The sequence below is a fragment of the Panthera leo genome, chromosome D3 (genome assembly GCF_018350215.1).
Source record: "Panthera leo isolate Ple1 chromosome D3, P.leo_Ple1_pat1.1, whole genome shotgun sequence".
Taxonomy (NCBI): domain Eukaryota; kingdom Metazoa; phylum Chordata; class Mammalia; order Carnivora; family Felidae; genus Panthera; species Panthera leo.
Window position 1 is genome coordinate 83,270,643 of NC_056690.1, and position 12,202 is coordinate 83,282,844.

Sequence of the window (12,202 nt, forward strand, 5' to 3'; positions counted from 1 at the left end):
GGCTCAGAATACACACCTCCCATACTTAGTAGGCATTACATGGGAAGTCAGAGTTTACACCCTCACTCAGCAGCAATGAGGAATGTCCCCACTTAGGTGTCAATGGAGGGCTGGTAGGAAAACTGCAACTATCTCCATCTGGCACTAATGATATAGCATCTCTCTTTACCCTTCCCCAACATGGCTGACAAAATAAGTCAGAAAAAAACAAAACATTGAAATAAGATGCAGGGTCTCATATTCTGAAAATGGCATTTCATTTGAAAACCAATTTCAAACCAAGAACCAGGAAAATTTTAAACTAAAAAAAAAAACAAAAAAAAACAAGATGCCAACATCAAGATAACAGAGATGTTATAATTATCTGACAAAGATTTTAAAGAAGCCATGATAAAGAATGGAAAGCCTCAGCAACGTAGTAGCAAATCTCAACACAAAGACTGAAATGAAAATATCAGAAATGAAAAATAGAAACTAAAATAAAAAGTTCTGGTTGTGCTCATCAGGAGACCGGGGAGGACATTAAAGCACGGTATCAAACAACAAAAGAAATAATCAGTAAATTCGAAGAGAAAAAAACAAAAACAGAAAAACAATCTGAAAATAACATTTTTAGAAGTCTAAGGGGTCTGATGAACTGTAACAAAAAGTTCGAATGTTTATATAATCGGAGTCTTAGAAAAATGGAGAAAGAGGATAAAGCTAAAAAAATAATTAAACGTAATGGCCGAAAAGTTTTTAAATTTAGCAAGAACTATAATTATAGATTCAAGAAATTGAACAAGTTCCATTAAGGGTCAACCCAGAGAAATCCAAGTCAAGACATACATTATACTTCTGTAAACTGAACAACAGGAAAAAAAAATCATGAAAACAACCAGAGAAAAATGATCACTTGACTATAGGAGAGAAATGAAATGAAATACAGTGGATTGAAAGTCCAGAAGAAAGTAGCCTCCACTTGATATGTCTTTAAGTGCTGACAGAAAATTGTCAATCCAAAGTCTTTTACCCAATGAAAATATCCTTTGGAAATTAAGAAATCAAGACTTACTCAGATAAAAGAAAATAAAGATACTTAATCACAGCAGATGCACCATAAAAAAATGACTAAACAATTCTCTAAACAGAAAGGAAGCAATAAAAGAATCTTGAAACACCAGGAGTAAACAATATAGTAAGCAAAAATATGGGGAAATAATCTCGGCTTTCCTTCTCAATTTTCTAAATTATGTTTTGATTGTTGAAGTCAAATTTATGACGTCAGATGTGGTGTTAAATGCAAATTTATATTATAAATACAGGAGGATAAATGGATGTAAAAAAAATTTCTAGTTTAATCAAATTAGTACACTTGAAAACACTGTAGGTAAATAAAAATTGAATTGTGAGAAATGTTCAAGTCAAAAGGAAGGGAGAAAAAAACCATTACAAACAAAGATCAAATTGTTTTTAAAAAGTTACGCACTAACACAGCAGTGACTACTTTAAACATAAATGGTCTAAATAAATACATAAATGAAGATTGGTAAAGTGGATTTAAAAACATGACCCAAATTAAAGTGGGCTACAAAAAACTAACTTCAAATGCAATGATATATGTACGTGCCCTAAAGTCTACTCGGGATTCCATAACAAAATACCACAGCCTGGGTAGCTTAAACAACATGTTTTTTGCTTGTTTGTTTGTTTTTTGAGACTGGAAGTCCAAAAGAAGTTGTCATTCAGATTGGTGTCTGGTCTTTTCTTGGGTTGCAGACAACTCTTTCTGTGTTCTCACATGGCCTTTTCTTGGTGTATGGAGGGAAGGAATGAAGGAGAGAGAGATGTGCCACTTCTTATAAGGCCACCAATCCTATTGGATTAGGGCTTGAACTACGTACCTCATTTAACCTTAATTACCTGCAAAAAACCCTATTTCCAAATACAGTCACGTAAGGGGTTAATGCTTCAGCCTATGAATTTTGGGGCACACAATTCAGTATACGGCAGCCAGTTAACATAAAATGAATGGCAAAAAGTATGTTATACAAACACTAATAAAAGGAAAGCAAAATTAGTTATATTAATATCAGATTTAAAAATCTAAATTATAGAGCAACAAAAATCACCAGAAAGGAATTATAGAACATGTCGATCCACCAAGAAAATGTAACAATCTTATGTGTATACCCACCAAATATCAGAGCTGCAAAGTATTTAAACAAAAAACTGATAGAACTGAAAAAAATAGTCAAATCTGCAGCTATAGTTGAAGATTTTGACATTTACATCACAAATGATATGACGAAAGATCATCATGGGAGGAACACATCAACTCATTTATGAAGCTAGTGTTACAAATGGAAACTACAGACTCATAACCCTCATATAGAAACAAAAATATTTAATACAATATTAGCGAGTAGAATTCATCAACATATAAAAGAATTATATTCCATGACCAAATGAGGTTTATTTTAGAGATGCAAGGAAGGTACAACATTCAAAAACCAACAAACGTTAATCCACCATATCAGCCCAGATAAAGAAAATCATACAACGCCATCAATGAGAAATTCATTTGACAAAATCCAATGCCCATTTGTGGTAAAAATTCTCAGAAAAATAGGAATAGAGAGTAACTTCCTAAACTTGCTAAAGTACATCTAAGAGTAACCTAGAGCTAATGGTAAAAACTGAATGCTTTCATCCTAAGATGAAGAAAAAAACAAAGCTGCTCACTCTCATTACTTTAATTCAAAGCGGTGCCAGAAATTCTAGCACGAAGGCAATAAAAGGAAAGAAAGGAGTGCAAATCAAGAAGAAATAAATCTGTCCCTAATCTCATAGGAGCATCGGCATAGAAAACACCAACATTTTCCTGCAAACAGAACTAATGCATAAGCTCAGCAAGGTATCAGAATACAGAGTCAACATAAAAATTGTATTTATGTATTCTAGCAATGAACACGTGTTAGCAGAAAAAGCTCCAGTCTCATTCGTAATTGCTAAAAATTTAAATAGGTGTAACTCTAACGAAAAGGCACAGGACCTCTATGCTAAAATCTATGTAATGCTGTTGGAAGAAGTGAAAGATCTAAATAGAGATGATTTTCGGGAACAGAAAGACTCAGTAAAGATGTCAATTGTCGTCTAATTGATAAACAAGTTTAACAAAACCATATGGAAATCTCATAAGACACATCTCCTAGACATTCTAGACAATCAAGATACAGTGACGATTCTAAAATTTGCATGTAAAGTCAAAACTAGCTACAATTAAAAAAAATAGTAAAATGAAGAAAATAGTCTATCCAACCAATTTCAAGATTAAAAATACAGCTGCAATAATCAACACAGTGTGGTCTTTTCAGAGATACAGACATAGAGATCAATGGGACAGAATGAAGAGCCAGGTAATAGTTCCTCACCAATAAGCCCAGCTGATTTTGACAAAAATGCAAAAGTATTGCCATAAGATCTAATTCCTCCAAAATGGATTATTTCCCATGGTCAGTTCCTCCACATTCTGTTTTCTGCATTATTTTTCCTCCTGTTAGCATCTACTGACATACATCTTTGTCTCCTCCAACTAAATATAAACTATAGAATGTTTTTTTTTAATGGTTATTTATTTTTGAGACACACAGAGAGCACAGGAGGGGTAGGGGCAAAGAGAGAGAGGGAGACACAGAATCTGAACAGGTTCCAGGTTCGGAGCCGTCAGCACAAAGCCCAATGTGGGGCTCGAACCCACAAACAAGGAGATCATGACCTGAGCTAAAGTCAGATGCTCAACTGACTGAGCTACCCAGGTGCCCCAAAAACTTTCTTTTGTTGATTGGTCTATCCCTTTAGTATGTAGAACATACCTGGTATGTAACGGATGCTTAATATACTCACATTTTTTTAATATTTATTTTGAGAGAGAGAGAGCACATGAGCAAGGGAGAAGCAGAGATGGAGGGAGAGAAAGAATCCCAAGCAGGTTCCACACCATCAGCACAGAACCCAATTTGGGGCTCAAACTAATGAACCATGAATTCATGACCTGAGCCAAAATCAAGAGTCAGATGCTTAACTGATTGAGCCACCCAGGCGTCACTCTTAACATACATCTCAAATGAATGTTACCTAGAAGCTAAGTTGTTTAAGGCATGTTTTCAGTTACGATAACAAAACTTGAGTGCCAGCCAAGCTCCTGATAAAAAAGAATGATATAAGGATTCACATGCGGAATCTGACCCTTTGGCAAATAATCACTTGCTATTAAATAAAATGATAATCTATTGCATTAATGAGATTATCTTAAAGTCATTTCTAGATTAAAAAGAGAACATCTTAGTCAACCATATTTGCTATTAATTTAAAAATTTTTATTTGGTCATAATGCACTTATTTGCAAATGTTTGGTAATTCTTGGTTTCTGCATAAAAATCTTAGTGTTGATGGGATCTTAACTTTGTACTGTCAATAGCAAAAACAATTAAGTCATACTTCTTTCCAAGGATCTTAGCTTTTTTTTTTAATTTTTTTTATTTTTTTAACGTTTTTTTTTTTTTTTTGAGACAGAGACAGAGCGTGAACAGGGGAGGGGCAGAGAGAGAGGGAGACACAGAATCTGAAACAGGCTCCAGGCTCTGAGCAGTCAGCACAGAGCCCGACGCGGGGCTCGAACTCACGGACCGTGAGATCATGACCTGAGCCGAAGTGGGACGCTTAACCGACCGAGCCACCCAGGCACCCCAAGGATCTTAGCTTTTAGGAAAGATGAAGTAATGAAGTGTTCTTAGGGGGGAACACTGTACAGAAGATATGTATGTTCTTAATTTCTAACATTATTTTGAATTTACAATTTTCATGAATTGTAAAATGATTAGTTCTTATAAAGTACCATAAAAGTAATTCCAGATATGGTTGATATAGTTATTTAATATTTATAATGGAAAGAAAACACTAGTATCTTCATTTGATTTCTTACTGTTTTAAAACATTGGGTCAAAAGTGGTTCTTGCTAACAAGTGACTGTTTCCTGGTTTTCAGTGATAAATGAACAAAACACTATGTTTTGTTCAAATAAACAAAACACTTTATATGGGTATAAATATAGCAGTGAGCAGTATTAACAGAGGTAAGGGCATTTTGCTGCAGTATTATCTACTTAGAGGAGTTTTTAAAGATGTAAACAAATAAATGTGTTCATTCGGCAAACCATAATTCATCAACAAAACTTATTTCATAGCTGATGTCTTCATCAACACTCTATCCCTTGTTTGAAAACCTTCATTGGTTTCCATTTGTGGCAGCAATTTTAAAAAGTACCTCAGGGGTACCTGGGTGGCTCAGTCGGTGAAGCCACCAACTTCAGCTCATGATCTCATGGTTCGTGAGTTCAAACCCAAATCAGGCTCTCTGTCGTCTGCAGAGCCAGATTCAGATCCTCTGTCCCCTGTCTGTCTCTGCCTCTCTCTCTCTCCATCTCAAAAACAAAACATTTTTTAAAATACAAAAAATGGATTACAAATCTTAAATCATTATTTGCTTTGCCCAATCCTTAAACTTCTGTCCATCCTCTGTTTTCTCACTCTCTGATGGCGAAAGATTGTTTTTCCTCCTGTTTTGTGAAGGTATATTCTCAGGCTCTCCTCTGCTTAATTTCAAATCACTTTACTGACCTCAAACTAAAAATTATCATGCTTCACAAAGCCTCTTCTAACTTGATAGTATAACCTGGAATTTTATAGATATGTTCATAAAATACACACTTCTTCCAAATAAACATTTTTCTTTTAATATTGTGACTCCACTGTCTTGAACAGCAGTTTGCATAAAATGTATGTTTAATAAATATTTACTGAATGAATTATCCACCTGTGGCTCTAGATTTGTCTTATTGTGCAGTATTTTTTTTTCCTATTTATACTTTCTTCTTAAGTTTAGAGAACAAAGTATTCTTAAATAGACAACTAGGATTTTTGCATTCTATGCATTCACACTCTAGCTGGAGCAAAATAAACAAAAATAATTTACTTGGAGTAGGATTGATATTCTACCAATTTTAATTAAATTCTAAGCATCGTTTTACTGCATTAGGTATTTTATAATTACAATTATTCATGAAATTACAGTTGTATACTCCAGAATTATGGCCTAACACTTTAAATTAGTTTCTATCATTGTCATTGGTAATGTTTTAAAGGTAATATGAAGTATCCATTCTAGTTCAGTATTTTCACATTTCAAAAGAAAATTAAAATACTGACAAATAGTACCATAGATATCTGATTCAAGGAAGTTAGTACATGGTATTATTTAAAAAAACCCTGGAATTTACTGTTAGCTTTAATAAATTGACTTTTTTGTAGCTAGATTTCCTATCAAATCATAATTTTAAAAGTCATCCTAAAGTTAAGATGCACAAAAGCACCATATAAATGTATAAATGAGAATATGTTTCTACAGTCTTACATCCATCCAAATTTTTACTTTAAGGTATCATTTTCATGATAATCTGAATAATAGATTCAGCTGTCGGTAAGTCTGAATGTTTGTGTTATCCCCCTCAATCTTAATACCCAATGTGATGATATTAGGAGATGGGGCATTTAGGGGGTGCTTGGGTCATGAAGGGGATGTTATTCAGAAGGAGACCCCATAGAGCTCATTGGTCCTTTCCACCACGTGAGGATACAAGAAGTCTAATCTACAAGAGAGCCCTCACCCAACCATACTGGCATCCTGATCTAAAATTCCCAGTTTCCAGAAGTATGAAAATTACCTTTGCTCTTTGTCAACTAGTCAGTCTGTAGGCTTTCGTTAAGGCAGCCCAAACAGATTGAAACAGCTTTTAAACTTTGAAGTTGACAGTCAAGGGTACAAAAGCTCCATTTTACAGGATACTTCAGTTCTCGAGATCTACTACATATCATAGTGCCAATCACTAACATTACCTCATTGTATACTGAGTATTTCCTAAGAGGGTAGACCATTTGTTATTACCATAAGACCATTTGTACAAAATAAGGAGGGGGGGAGGGAACTTTGAGAGCAGATGGATAGGTCCATGGTTTTGATGGTGGTGGTGGTTTCATCGGTATATCCTCATCCCCAAACTCATCGAGTTGTATAAATTACATATACAAGTTTTTTTCCCCCTTTATTTACCAATCATACCTCAGTAAAGTGGTTTGACAATGTGAACTGTATCTATCAGACAAAATAAAGACAACAATTTTTAAAGGTCATCTCTCAACTCCTAGATCATAAAAGTTTTAGCCTCAAGAGAAATTTCAACAATGAATAGGAAGCACATAAATTGTGCATTTATATATAGGGATTCAGCTATTGGTGCTTAGGCTAAGGAATAAGAATGGGAGAAGCAGCGGCAGTGAGAGACAGAGGAGAAGAAATGCGTATAGTGTGGTTGGTCCCCTCCTCATTCCATTTATGGCCTGGATAAAATGCATGCACGTCTCTTGTGTGAAAGGGGGGGAGGTGTGAATCTACTCTTTTGCATTTGGCCCTGGTCCACAAAGGCTGAACAGGAGCCAGTTTATTAATCTGGTCTCATCGGGGAGGTAGGGACAAGAAAGTGAACCTAGATGTGTTGGACACATTGAAAGTCTTTGGAAACTCGATGGAAACTCAAACCATTTCCCTACCTGTTCTCTGCCCGTGTCTGGAACGCTTGAGAGACAAATGAGTCACCGAGCTGCAAGCAGCACCCCAATTACTACGGAGCAGTGGTTTCAGCCTGTAAAACTTTCAGTCTAGAAAAATAGATATGCTTTTTTAATTTTCTTCAGGCAACTGTCACCGGAGACCGTGAAAAGCTGAACCACTCAAGTTGGGTTCCTTTCACCAAACTCAGCAGTCATGTAGGTCCTAACCCTGGCCTTGGGGAGAGCAAGGAGTTCAGTGACAAGCCCGAGTATCATTTGTATCAGTCAATATAGTCTTCACTGGAAAGGTACACCAGAAACAGGGAATTCACACCTCCCTGAATGTCCGTCCCCATCTCGCAGCTTTCTAAAATAAGTTCCTCTATATGTGATATTTTGGCCTTATACTCAGACGTGTGACCCTAACTCTATTTTTTTCATTATGGAAGACTAACTTAAGACACAGTATTTCACCAATATCTTACACGGTCTTTGCAGCTTTATACCCCCTCGACTAAAGCTTCTTTATGAGTTAGGAACTGTGTGTTTCTAAGTTTTGTCTCACGGCTTGGCATAGACTAATATTCCATAGGGTTTTAGTAAACAATTGACCGAATACAAAATAAATAAGTAAATAAGTAGAATGTATTAGTTCTATGATCACTAAAGTATTCAGTGACATCACCTAGTTCAGTCACCTACAAGGGTTCACGAACCTGAAAGAATATGTATACGCACATCTAGTTTCAACTTAGAGCATGTGTAATTATACACTAATTTAAATCCACCGTATCCCTGCATAAACCAACGAGTCTGTATAATGTTTAAAGCATTCCAGATCTTTAGGGTTTCTGCAATGGGATGTTCTCGTGATCCTTCCCTCCCTTGTCCTTGTTATAAATAAAATTTAATGAGGAGTTCGTGGTCCTTTAGTATTTTCCAAAATGACCCTAGCTACTAATTGGCTAAACTGAACAGTCACCACCTACTTCCTTTAGCACAGCATGAATTAAGCAGCCGTTGCTTAATAAAAACCTGTAATATTTGGAGCAAACCACCTCTAATCAATGGAGCATGAATGATCCATTCTGCACAGTCAAGTAAACAGTACAGAGTTCAGCAAACTTATTTCAATGGTGAGGAAGTGAAATATTTCCAACCATTTCTATTGGAATAGGAAAGGCAAGGCTAATAATAACCTCTGAAACTAAGGGAAAGTTTTTCTGTAATGGATGGGGAGGAAATGCTGTTTCACAGAAAAAGTCTTGAGGTTCACACAAAATTAAGCTTGTTTGGCACGGTTCTTTAAATATATGCCAAGCACACATTAAGCATTCACATTAAGGTATGCTTTTCTCTCTTGGCACTCTAAGACTGCATTAGGCAAGGGTTTCACATCTTTAAATTGTTCTGAATAATTTCTTCTTATGGTAGCCTTAGCATAAAGTATTCAAAATATCCCAGGAGAAAGTCCCTAAATAGATGCTTTCCCAAAATAGAAGTGCAGTGGGTCCTACCTTAAGTGTAATCTGACAAGGCTGAAAGAAAGCTTGTAGGATAAAAACAGCTTAGAATCAGATACTGAGAACGAAGGACATGATTTCAGAATATTAGGCAATTTGTAATACTCTCACAAGTTTGGCCACTAGTTCAGAAGAACTAATTGAAATGCAGAGCAGACAAAACACAATCAGGAGGCTTGGAGAACAACATTCAAACTCACATATGCTAACAACATGTAATTTCTTAGGTCACTTCTCACTGTTACTGTTTTTTTTGTTTTTTTTTTTTTAATTTCATGAGCTTCTGATTTTCTTAAATTTAAATACATATTAATATCTTAACTGATTTTAATGACAACCTCTAGCCCTTGAAGCCAAATTTACTTTTTGGGGGTTTTTTGGACAAAGTGAAAACATTTTAAGGCATGGCTATGCTTAGGGCATTTCCTTAAGAAAGAAAGAAAGAAAAAAAGCTTAAGTGTGTACAGAAAACAGCAATGGGGGAATTTTTAAAAATGTAACTCTCTGTGGGTGCCTGGGTGGCTTGGTCGGTTGAGCGTCTGACTTCGGCTCAGGTCATGATCTCATGGTCCGTGAGTTCGAGCCCTGCGTCGGGCTCTGTGCTGACAGCTCAGAGCCTGGAGCCTGTTTCCAATTCTGTGTCTCCCTCTCTCTCTGCTCCTCCCCTGTTCATGCTCTGTCTCTCTGTCTCAAAAATAAATAAACGTTAAAAAAAAATTTAAAAAAAAAAGTAACTCTCTGAGCTGTCCCCAGCTATTCTGGTTAAATAGATTTGGCTGCCCTAACACAACAATAATCTAAAGCTAATACAATGTGAAACAGTGCTACACAAAGTGGGTGAAGATTGTCCTGGCCCGAAGACAGCCGTTGGTCTCCAACAAGGTAAAGGCTGAAGACGAGGGGAAACTCAGAAACATTTACATCCGTTTAACAAGGTAGTTTCACGTTTTTTCAATCTAACGATAAGATCTGGTTCCTCCCCTTATGCTGCATTATACTGGCAATTAGAGACTTCTTTCAAAATTAATTACTTAAAGTTTATTTATTTTGAGAAAGAGCAAGAGAGACAGAGTGCGAGCAAGGGAGGGGCAGAGAGAGGGAAACACAGAATCTGAAACAGCCTCCAGGCTCTGAGCTGTCAGAGCAGAGCCTGACATGGGGTTCAAACTCTGAATGGTGAGATCATGACCCGAGCTGAAGTCAGACGCTTAACTGAGTGAGCCACCCGGGTGCCCTACAAAATTATTTTTAGAAGGAAAGGATTCCAAGAGTTGGGAAATGAAGAAATCTGTAAAGTTTATTTTAGTAAAAATAAACTAGAAAATTTAGGCAGAGGGAGGTTTGTAAACTGTGAAATTCAATTATCGTTGCTTAATTCTAAAATATTTTGATACTTTCTAATTATAATTGTTCCTGATTCTTAGTTACAACTGTTCTGGTTGGAAAATATGGGTATGATTTTAATCCGTATAAATTTATCAGGACTTTCTTCATGACATGGTCTACTTTAGCAAGTATTCTGTTTATAATACAAATATGAGTATTCTGCAGGTGGCTGGCTATATTATTCAATGAGTATCAACTGGCTGAGTATTATTCAAATAATCTATACCTGTATATACATTTTCTATTTTTGCTATGAAATATGGAAAAAAAATTATGTTAAAACCTCCAGATTATGAATTCCCACTCTGCTATAGGTGTATATGCAAACTAAAGCTAATGTTACCCAATGATAACTGTAACCTCTGGTCAAAATAAAAAACAAAAACACAGAGCAAGACATGGCAGCGGAGAACAGGTGGAGAGCGCATAATGTAGTAGGTTTGCATCAGCACTAAGGAATCCTGAGCCTAAAGACTTTGAACCTCCTATAATGGGCTGCAAACAAAGCTCTCCATTATGCAGAGGGAGATATTATCATTATTACACTAGTTAGTAAATATACTTGTCTCTTTCAGAGAGAGATGTTATTTTCATTTCCAAAGCTATTTGCTGTATAAACATCCATGAAAAGACTTTTCAATATGATCTCTCATTGTATTTGCTGGTAGGGTTTCAAGATGAAATGAAGAATACCCAGTTAAATAGGCTTTTCAGGTAAACAATTTGTTTTAGTAGAAATATGTCCCTTAGAGTGTTTGTGATAGACCTACACTGAAAGCTACCCACTGTTTATCTGAAATCCAAGTTTAAGTGAGCATCCTCTTATTTCCCCAAATGGCTCTCATAGCTGCTTGAAAGACAGGACAAAATGTCAGAGAGCCATGGAAAAGTGTCTACCGGCCGGGAGTTTCCAAATTTTGTTTTCCTGTTTTTTTTTGTTTTTGTTTTTGTTTTTTTTAATTTTTGTGACTTTTCCTCCAGGGCAAGACTCAGTTGCTAATATAAGATAGCAGGGTAGAAATTCCACTGTCTTTCTGGATGGAGGAAATAGGAAAAAGAACCCAGACAGGAGAGAGAGAAGTGAATCCAAAGGAGAGGGAGAACCAGAGAAGGGTATTCCAAGTCCATGGGGGCTAAAATTCTCAGTCTTGCCCCCCAACTATGCATGCACAGGAGAGACTCAAAGAACCGTAGTAAAAAATAGCAAAGTGAGAGTTGACCCACTGCTCACAGAAGGATAGCTTTAAGTCTGGTTATAACAAGACTGCCTGGCTGCTAACACAGGAACACCAACATCTTCAGGTGATTGCATCTGGACATGAAATCAGAGTTTAAACAACATACAGTCACAATGCCCAGGAGACGATCAAAATGTTTTTGGTAAACAATAAATTAGGAATACAAAGGCTATGTTGACCTTTTCTCAAGAAATTAAAAAAAAAAATTACATGGAACCATCAGGAAAAAAACCTCAGAGCAACTCCTACAACCATGGTCTTGAAAGCAAAAAAGAATACACATGAAATACATGAAAAAGACAGGAAATCTTAGCAGAGAGAATAAAAACAATTTTGGAATGAAAACTACAATTTTTGACTTAAAAATATGATAAATGGGCTTAATAGCAGAATGGAAATAAAAACATCAGGG